This window comes from Lupinus angustifolius, chromosome LG17 (assembly GCF_001865875.1).
Source record: "Lupinus angustifolius cultivar Tanjil chromosome LG17, LupAngTanjil_v1.0, whole genome shotgun sequence".
NCBI lineage: Eukaryota > Viridiplantae > Streptophyta > Magnoliopsida > Fabales > Fabaceae > Lupinus > Lupinus angustifolius.
Window position 1 is genome coordinate 5,814,469 of NC_032025.1, and position 11,743 is coordinate 5,826,211.

Consider the following 11,743-nt stretch of genomic DNA (forward strand, 5'->3'; position numbering starts at 1 on the left):
AATGAATATACTAGAAAATGATGATTAGAAATGAATATATAAAATTTGTATGAAGACGCATGTTACACACGTAACATTTAGAGATAAATTATTTTATGGTTTTTGATGCTATTATTTCGAATTAAATTTAATTAGAATTAAAATATTAATGTGTTGTTAGGATCTTATTGGTTATCTATGTATGATTTCGTCTTCACACAAGTCTTTCTCGTCCTATTATAGAAAAGATAGTAAAATAACACTTAGTTTAGACATGTGAAGATGAAAGAGATTAATAGAAGCCTCATAAGTAAAACATATTAAATGGAGTCAAAATCTTAAGAAAAAAAGGGAGATGAAGAAAAAACACATAAGAAATATAAATAAAGACTTGAGCTTAATATTTTTTTGTTAATAAATATAATTTATAATATAATATTGTAATTATGTTCCATTTACGTAGTCAACTCACCTAATAAAATAAATATTTGATTTTTGATAAAAATATTTTTTAGACTACAACTGCGCAATTTATATCATAACAACCATAATCGCAACAATGGATGGTCTAAGGCAACCATTAACAAAATTTAAAACACTAAACTACACATAAAACAACAAGCAAATGCATCTTATTCCATAATACATCAATGTTCAATGCTCTTTAATACAATTAGGATCATAGCATAATCAAGCTCAAAACATGTCGCATTTAAGCTTTATCACACCATCAAAAGCAATTATACCAACAGCATAAGCACTATCTCAATGATAATTTTTATTACCAACCACCCACTCTTTTCCAATCATGTTGGTCATAACTTAGATAGAAACCTAGAGGATCTAAAATCCAATAAACATCATTTTGTGAGGTATCACGAGTTTTATCATAAGCAACAAATGTAGCCTTCTTACCCTTCCATGTTGCATCACACTTGTATATAGCAAAAATGGCAACAGTTAAGGTTTTGGTTCCTCCAGGTGGAAGGTCAAATCCCACATATCTATTTGGAGTTAGTATATCACAAATAATATTGGCTGAACTTTCACCTCGAGGTAATCCAACTTGGATGGAAACTTGAACCGTTGGAACTGCTTTGATGTTATCAATGGGTTGGACCCTAGCATCAGCTACATGATTATAGAGACATGTTGCAAGACCAAGGATTAGGGCAACATAGTTTAAGGTTGACATTCTCAAATTTTGAGGGGAAGAGACTTGTGATATACACATACCCTCTCCACATTTAAATATAAGTTTGTGTAACAATGATCCTCTCTTACATTAAATTTGGTCAAAGGAAATACATTAACAAATGTACTTGGTTGTGATCATCTTTTCGTAGTGGCGAATTTTGACCTAAAGTTTAGGAGGGACAAAAATATTTAATTATAATTTATAATTAAGGATAATTGACTAATAAAAAATATAAATAATTATTTTAAAATTTCAAAATAAAATATAAATTCTAAATAAAAAATGAACTAAAAAAATATTTGAAAAAAAAGTAAAAACAAATTTAAATAGAAATTGAAAAACAAATCTGCGGGGAGGGTTAGCCTCAACTAAGCTTCCCCGGTGCTCTTTGGTATTTGACAATTTAGTATTGAGTCCAAATTATATAACTACATTTAACAAAAAATCTAAGAATCTATATTTTTTCAATACTTTTAAATTAAATAAATTAAAACATTTTTTGCTTTCATTCCAGTACTGGAGGGCTGGAGAGGATCTGATTTTCTGCGGTACTAGAAAGGCACATATTTGTTTTTCCTTTTATTTTTAATAAAAAAAAGTATTATTTATAAAAATGATATTTCATATTTATTTTTTGTTTGCCTATCCCGTTGAAAATTCTTAGTCAAGTTTGGTGAGAAGCATCAGTTGCGTTTTCCAAAGTACTCAACCCATATAAGGCAAGCATTAACTGTGAATGTAAAAATAATCAATGACAAGCATTAATTGTGAATTTAAAAAGGATTTAATATATATATTGGTAGTGTAAGTGTTCCTTACACCATCAACAAATCATTCACCATTTATATTTAACATTTGTTGACTCTTAAATAAAAATAATATAAATCAATAATAAATAATATATTGACAGTATAAAAAATTTACACGTGAATGAATTTTAAACTCAATTAATAATAATCAACCCATATTTCACAATATTATATTCATTCCAAATGAATCTCCTCAATATTTTGACATGTATCGACCTCATTAGCTTATGGATTTTATAAAATGATTTATAATTGAAAAGGTTGAAATGATAATTAAAAGAGTAAAATACTTTGATAGAAATTCCAAAACTATACATAATCCATCCAAAAAATTAAATCCATTTAAATTTATTCATTAGAGCTAATAAATTTAAATGAATATAATTCAATGAATAATCTTAGTAATTGATGAACTTGAATTCATCTAATAGATATCTATGAACGTATCTATTTATATGGATATTCAATCTATCCAAAAAACAAATATTATAAACAATGGTCTTTGTTTTTCAATTTTATTTATTATCTCAACTTTCATTTTCTTGTGGTGTTTCTCATTCTCACTTTAATTTTTTTTATTAAAATGAGATCAATTATAAACATGTAGATGTACTTAATATTAAAAGTTTGTTCATAAATATATAACGTATGTAAATATTTATTTAAAATTTCACATATAAAATTTTAAATGTTGTATGTTGGTAGAATATTGAAAAATAATAATTTTTTTGAAAGTTCAAAAATTTATTTTAAAAAAAAGTTGTTCTTAAACAAATTAGGAAACACTTTAAAAAATATGGTTTTGAAAAGTGATTTAAACAAATATATTTTTTGAAAATACTATGTACTAGCCAAATAGGTAAGTGAAATTTCTATTTGGAAATAACTTAATCTCACCTTTGTGTGGATTGGGTAATTGCAAAAATAGAACATTGAGAATGAATATTTAGAATACAGTTATAAGGAACAATGGAAATAAAAATGAGAAAATATATGGTTGGACCAAAGAGAAACTTGGGTGTTTTGAAATTTTAATTCTTACACATTTAATTTCTTTATAGCAAAATGCATCGGATGGTTAATAGTTGAGATTTAAAATCCTTAATAGAATTAAAATCTATACAGAATTATAAAGTAAAATATAGGTAGGGTGTAAAAGTTCTGATCAATTCATGTAATTCAATGGTCTAATGAAACAAAGAGACATAAACCAATTCACCTCAATTAACATAAATTTTATTATAGGAACCGAACTAAATCATTTCTGAATAGTTTGGTTTGGATATGTGATTTCCTACTTATTATATATATATATATATATATAAATAAATAAAGATCTATTTATACTTAAGTTAAGTTACACTAATTACATTTAATTTCAATCATTTATTTTCTTAAATATAACGGACCAAATGGTGAGTGAAATATGTGATGAGAGAGAAAAAGAGAAGTCTTAAATAACTTTTAAGTTTCACTCATTTGCTCGATTGATATAAGAAAATGAATTACTGAAATTAAGTATAACTAGAGTAATTTAACTTAAATGTAAACGAATCTATCATCACATATATATATATATATATATATATATGGTTTGCTATCACGAGTCCACTTTTTTTTTTTATGACGAAGGAGGATTTTAACAATGTGTTCTCCAATATTTGAACACAAATATTCTTACTTTCTTTGTAAAAAATAAGTCTCACATCAAGGTTATTTTATAAAATAAACTTAACCTCTCATCGAAACCCAAATCCTTACAATGCAACTCATTCAATAATTCCTCTCTGAGAACTCTTGGCCTTCACACCCCTTCTAGCCACCGCCTGAAGTCGTCACTGTACCCACCTTCACGTCATCTCCGACCAACATCCAAGAAGAGAAGCCGCCCCAAAACATAAACACTGATCTTAAGCTTGTAAATAGCTTGTACATCATTCATAGCTTGCTTAGGCATTGTTTGGTTTTCAGTTTAGCTATCCTCATTGAGGGATAAATTAGCTTATTATTATTTTCCTTTATAGCAATCTGTTAGGGAAGTTATTTATCTGTTTACCATAAATAGTAAGTGGTTATTCTTTGTATGCAAGAAATTCAATTCAATGAGAATGAATTCATACAATTCAAATCTCTTCTCCAAGGATTCTAAGATGGTATTAGAGCAAATTTTGCTTTGATTCGTCTTCATCATCTTCTTCTTCTTCTTCTTCCTTCGTCTTCTCGCCATCGCAATTTCTCAATTTCCTCTCATTCTTCACTGAATTCATTCTTCGTTTTCTTCTTCTCATACAATGGCGAATCAGAGCTTTGATGATTATATTGTGAATCCTATGAATCCTTACTTCCTTCGTTCTAATTAGAATCCTACATTAATTCTGGTTTCTCCTCCTCTCAATGGCAAGAACTATCACTCCTGGTCCAGATCTATGAAACTAGCTCTTCAATTCAAAAACAAGCTAAAGTTCAAAGATAGGTCACTAGTTCAACCACCACCATCGTCTTCATGAACAATGGATTCGGTGCAATACTATGGTCTTATCCTGGTTACAACACTCTGTTGATGAAACAATTGTGAAATCCATTCTCTGGATTGATGAAGCAGCTGATGCATGGAAGGATCTCCATGATAGGTATTCACAAGGAGATGTGTTTCGTATAGCTCAACTTCAGGAAGAATTCTACAGAATGACTCAAGGTGATCAATCTATTTCTGATTATTTCACTGAATTGAAGATTCCATGGGAGGAAATTGAAAATTATAGAGCTATAGATTACTGTAAATGTGTGAATCCTTGTGATTGGAGTTATTGATCTGGTTAAAATGCATAGGGAACAAGATTATGTGATAAGATTCCTTAAATGCTTGAATGATCAATTTTCACAAGTTAGGTCTCATATTATGTTGTTAGAGCCTCTTCCTAACAACAGCAAAGTATTTTCAATGGTGATACAACAAGAAAGACAGTTCAATGTACCAATTCTCTCTGATTTGAAGGCCTTAACTGTTATCTCTCAAGGAAATTCTCAATTTCCGTCCTTCAATGGAAATAGAGGCAGGGGAAGTAATTATTTTAGAGGAATAGGTAGAATGCCTTACAATAATGTAGGTAAAGGAAATAATGCTAGGTTTTGCACTTACTGTGAGAGAACTAACTACACAGTGGATACATGCTTTCTAAAACATGGTTATCCACCTGGTTATTATTACAATAGATTAGGAAGACAAGCAAATTCTACCACTACCTTTCCTACAGAGATTGCACATGGACATGATGGTTCATATCATCAGACTGAGGAGTTTTTTGTTGCTAGTAAGGGAAACCAAAGGCAAGCTTTTACTGATGATCAAGTAAAATCTATCTTAGAGTTACTTGATAGGAGCAAAAATGATGCTAGCAAGGTCAATTCTGTGATCTCTAATAATCCGACAACAAACAACACCACTGCATTACCTTCAGCTACAGGTAACAAATGTGTAGATTGGTTAATTGATATTGGTGCCACTAATCATATAGCTTATGATCTACATAGCTTTAGCACACATAAATGCATTTCACCTGTCATGATTACTCTGCCTAATGGAAGTAGAGTTAGCACATCTATCTGTGGCACTGTCATTTTGTATGAATCTCTTATCATGTTTAATGTCTTGTATGTTCCCAACTTCCATGTCAATCTAGTGTCTGTCCAAAAGTTGATCCAGTCCTTACATTGTCATCTAACCTTCCATCTCAACTCTTGTACCATTGTGCAGAGTACTACCAATAAGGTGATTGGTACAGCTAGCTTGAAACAAGGCATGTTTGTCATAGATCTCTCACACAAGACATCTCCCTCAGTCTCTGTCTCTCATTCCTCCATTAGTCCACCCAATGAGTTTACTCTCTGGCATCTCAGACTTGGTCATGCTCCAATATCTCTAATGAAGACTTTGTTTAGCTGATTTTCTTTTATTCCAATTTGTAATAGAAAACTTGTACCTTGTGATATTTGTCATACTTCTAGACAAAGAAGATTGCCTTTCTGTAATAGCAATACAATTTCTAATGAAGTGTTTCAGTTGTTGGATGCTGATATATGGGGCTCTTATTCCACTACTTATGTTCTTGGTCACAACTATTTCCTTACTTTGGTTGATGATTTTACAAGATTTACTTAGGTAATCCTAATGAAACACAAGAGTGAAACTAGGCAGCATCTTATAACCTTTGTCAATCTCATTGAAAAACAATTTAATACTCATTGACAAACCATTAGAAGTGACAATGGGGCTGAACTTTTGATGAATGATTTCTTCTCTTCTAAAGGAATCATGCATCAAAGATCATGTGTTGTCACACCTCAGCAAAATGGTGTGGTGGAAAGAAAGCACTAACACATTCTCAATGTGGCTAGAGCCATTTTTTTCCAACCACATTTACCCTCTACCCTTTGGAATTTTTCTATCCAATATGTTGTCCACATTAATTAATCGATTGCCCAACCCTCTATTAAAAAATTCGAGTCCATATCATTTACTCCATGGGTCTCTACCTAGTTTAGAGTCATTGAAGACTTTTGGTTGTTTGGCTTATGCTAGCACTCTTGCTGTAGGGAGGAGCAAACTAGATCGAAGGGCTAGAAAATGCATGTTTCTAGGATATAAAGAGGGGACTAAGGGGTACATTCTCTATGATATATCTTCTCATGACATTTTATTATCTAGGGATGTTATATTCTATGAACATTTCTTTTCTATGTCTCCATCTAGTCACTCATCACCAACACATGAGTCATCTTCTTCCACTATTCCTCTACTCTCTAGTGAATCTTCTCCTGAGTCATACACATTTCCTCCTTTTGAGTCAAACACAACTCCTCTGGTTGAGTCTCCCATATCTTCTCAGACTCATACATCTCTTCTCGAGTCCCACACAACTCCTCATTCTGTTCTTTCTCCTAGACAATCCTCTAGATAGAGAAGATCTCCTACCTATTTGCAAGATTATCATTGTTCTCTTGCTCATAGTTTTGTCAACACTACTTCTTCTTCTTCTCAAGTTCTTTATCCTTTATCCTCTCTTCTAGACTATTCCAAGTGTTCCCCCATATATAAGAAATTTTGTCTTACGATGTCTAGTGCCCTTGATCCTACCACTTATAAACAAGCTGTTAAGTTGGATCATTGGAGAAAGGCTATGGATTCTGAGTTGCTAGCCTTAAGTCAGAATAATACTTGGTCACTGGTTTCCCTTCCTCCTGAAAAGGTTGCTATAGGCTGCAAATGGGTGTATAAAATTAAGGTTCATGTTGATGGTTCCCTTGAGAGATACAAAGCCAGGTTGGTTGCCAAGGGTTACACTCAATTAGAAGGTGTGGATTTCTTTCATACCTTCTCTCATGTGGTGAAAATCACCACTGTCAGAACTGTCTTAGCTTTGGCAGCCATCAAGTCTTGGCACTTGGAATGTAAACTCTGTAAGTCTCTTTATGAATTAAAGCAAGCTAGTCGAGAGTGGCACACTACTTTATCTTCTGCCTTAATCTCTTTGGGTTACTCACAATCACAAGCTGATCAGGCCCTCTTTACCAAGTTTAGCTCCTCCTCTTTCACTGCTATCTTGGTGTATGTGGATGACATGGTCTTAGCTGGAGATAATCTTGTTGAAATCCAGCAAGTTAAACAGTTTCTTGATCAGGCTTTTAAGATCAAGGATCTAGGAACACTCATGTTATTTTTAGGTCTTGAAATTGCTCGAAGACCATATGGTATTCACCTAAATCGGAGAAAGTATGTTTTGACACTTCTTGAGGATTCAGGTTGCTTGGCTGCCAAGCCTTTTAAGATTCTTTTTTATCCTTCTCTAAAACTACAACTTGAACAAGGTGAGCCATTTTCTGATGTTCTTAGCTACAGAAGGCTTGTAGGTAGGCTGATATACCTCACCATTTCCAGACCTGATTTGGCATATGTAGTTCAGCAACTCAACCTTTTTATGTTTAAGCTTATGGTTGTACACTATAAGGCAACCCTCAAGGTCCTTCACTATTTGAAGTCTTCCCCTGCTCAAGGCTTGTTTTTCTCTTCCACATCTGCTCTTAAACTTTCTGGTTTCTCTGATTCGGATTGGGCATGTTGCCTGGATACCAGAAAATTCATCACATGTTTTTGCATCTTTCTTGGATCATCTCTCATTTCTTGGAAGTCCAAGAAGCAGAACACAGTCAGCATGTCTTCTTCTGAGGCAGAGTATATGGCTTTGGGTAGTCTTGTTTGTGAAGTGCAGTGGCTCAACTATTTGTTCACTGATCTGCACTTCCCTCTCTTGAAACCTGCCTCTGTTTATTGTGATAACAGGTTTGCCATCTACTTGGCACCCAACCCTGTTTTCCATGAAAGATCCAAACATATCGAAGTGGATTGCCATGTTGTAAGGGAGAAGATCCAACATGGCATCATCGATCTTCTTCCCATTGCTTCCTTTGATTAGTTAGTTGATGCCTTTACCAAGCCATTGCCCTCTACTTCTTTTCGCTCCTTCATTTCCAAGTTGGGTTTGTGTTCTCTCCACTCCCCAACTTGAGGGGGGCTCTTAAGCTTGTAAATAGCTTGTACATCATTCATAGCTTGCTTAGGCATTGTTTGGTTTTCAGTTTAGCTATCCTCATTGAGGGATAGATTAACTTATTATTATTTCCCTTTATAGCAGTTTGTTAGAGGAGTTATTTAACTGTTTACTATAAATAGTAAGTGGTTATTCTTTGTATGCAAGAAATTCAATTCAATGATAAAGAATTCATACAATTCAAATCTCTTCTCCAAGGATTCTAAGAACTGATACAATTAATTTTAGACTTCTATATAATGTTTTTCCATATCTCAATCTGATTTGTCTTTCAAGACACAATTAGAAGCATCTTGGGAGGATGAATAAAAAGTTTGAAGGTGAAGGCAATGAACAAGAATATGTAAAAATTGAAAATTATTATACCATGAACTTTGGCAATAATTCTTTGTTTTTGGGTCTATTTGGACTATTCATATTAAAGGGTTATGTTTGTTAAAACCAAAGCCTCCTTAATCACCTTGCTGCATAAACAATGCACACAATCACTCCTTGCTGCAGTAGCAAACGAGGCAATGGAATTGAGAGAAGAAGAGAAAAGAAGAGTATATGGAGAAGAAGAAGAGTATATCAATGAATGACCTCTTGTATTGAAAATGAATCTTTACATAACAACACAATACACTTGAAAACAAAGTTTAACAACTACTTCTATTTATAGTAGTTTCCCAACCTACTTAACTAACCAAAGTTTCTATATAAGGAAACTATGCTAATTACACAATAAAGGCTAATCTTACATTTCCTCTAATACTCCTCCTTAATTTCAGCCTTCATTCAATGGTCTTCACTCCAATTTGCCATATGAGATTCACAAACCTCTCTTTCTTCAAAGCCTTGGTGAATATGTCAGCTTGTTGATTTTCAGTGTTGCAAAACTCAAGCTTTATTCTTCTCTTATCCACTTGATCCCTTAAGTAATGGAATCTGGTTTTAATGTGCTTACTCCTTCCATGAGCAACATGATTTAAGGCAAGATTAATGGCTGACTTGTTGTCAACCATCATAAGAATACCATCATCTTCTTCGAGCAAGCCAAGTTCTTCCATTAAAGTACTCATCCAAGCTGCATGTCGTGCACACATAGAAGCAGCTATGTATTCACTTTCACAAGAAGATAAGGCTACAACATCTTGTTTCTTAGAGCACCAACTAATAGGAGCTTCCCCTAGCTTGAACAAGTAACATGTGGTACTCTTCCTATCAGATTTATCACCACACCAATATGCATCAGAGAAGCCAAGCAAATCCAGCTTGCAATTGATGTTCTGTTTAGAAGGAAACATGATTCCTAGGCCAAGAGTTCCTCTGAGATACCTCAACACTCTCTTCACAGCAACCAGATGAGATTGGAGAGGGTTCTCCATGAATCTTCTTGCTACACCTACTCCATAAGCAATGTCAGGTCTTGTATTGCATATGTACCTTAAAGTGCATATCATCTGTCTAAACAGAGTTTTATCAACCAATTTCTCCTCCTCAATTTGAGAGTTCAGAGAGTTTGCTTCTGCTGGTGTGTGTGAGATATTGCAATCTGCCATGTGAAACCTTTTTAATACATCAGTTATGTATTTGCTTTGATGCATCACTATACCAAGCTTTGTCTTCTTAAACTCAATGCCTAGGAAGTATGCCAACTCTCCAAGATCTGTCATTTCAAACTCAGACTGCATTTGTTGTTTGAAAGTTGCAATTTGATCAGAGTTTGAACAAGTTATTAGCAGGTCATCCACATAGAGGCAAACAATTAGTGATTCTACTTTGTTCTTGCTTTTCACATAGACTCCATGCTCAGAGGTGCATTTTAGGAAACCAATCTGTTTCAAAAATGCATCTATCCTCTTGTTCCATGCTCTTGGAGCTTGCTTCAATCCATACAAGGCCTTATGCAACTTGTAAACCAGATTTTCTCTGCCTTTTTCTGCAAAACCAGGAGATTGAGTCACAAATACATCTTTCTCTAAGGGACCATTCAAAAAAGCAGACTTTACATCCATTTGATAGATTTCCCATCTGTTATAACTAGCCACAGCAACCACTAGCCTCACTGTTTCTAGTCTTGCCACTAGTGCAAAGACTTCATCATAATCCAGCCCTTGTTTCTGCAAGAAACCTTTGGCAACCAACCTTGCTTTATACTTGGTTACTACCCCTTCTGGATTTACTTTTGTTTTGTATATCCACTTGACTTTGATAGCTCTTTTTCCCTTTGGTAACTCAACCAAGCTCCAAGTATTGTTTCTGTTGATTGAGTTTAGCTCTTCATTCATTGCCTCAATCCAGTTTGGTTGCTTTAATGCTTCTTCTATGCTCACTGGTTCCTGTTCAGCCAAAAGAGCCATGTGAACAAGATCTCCCTCTTCAGTGATGTTTGAATCATGAAACACCTCATAGTCACTGAACCTTGATGGTGGTTGTCTGTGTCTCTGTGATGTATTGTGATTAATTGTTGGTGCAGCCATAGGATTAACAACTTCTGCTTCTTTTTCACATTCATCAATTTCCAGATGTGTATCTCTGCTCTTTTCTGTGCTAGTGTTCCAATTCCAATTTGGAACATATAGCACATTGGAGATGTATGCCTTCTTTCCATCTTTTCTTTGTATCACTATTTGTCCAATACCTTATGCTGAGACTGCACTGTTATCAGCAAATTTGACTTTGCTTTTTGTAGTTTCATCAAGAGAGGTGAACCATTCTTTCTTTCCAGTCATATGGTTTGAACATCTTAAAGTGACTCACACTAGGCTTGAGTCCACTCCAAGCTTCTTCTGGTGTTTTTCCATCTAATATTTTGGTTAGACATCTATTGAGTATGTGCACAGTAGTAGATACAGCCTCTCCCCAAAATGCCTTTGGAAGATTTTTGGTTTTCAGCATACATCTAGCCATGTTGAGTATGGTTCTATTTGCTCTTTCTGCTGCACCATTGTGCTGTGGTGTGTATGGTGCTATAATTTCATGTACTATGCCTTCTGTTGTGCAAAACTCATGAAACTTTGTTGACACATACTCACCTCCACCATCAGACCTCAACTTCTTCAGTTTGGTTTCACTCTGATTTTCTGCTTGAGCCTTGAATCTTTTGAATATCTCAAACACTTCATCCTTATTCTTCATAAGGTAGATCCAGAGTTTTCTGGTGTAATCAT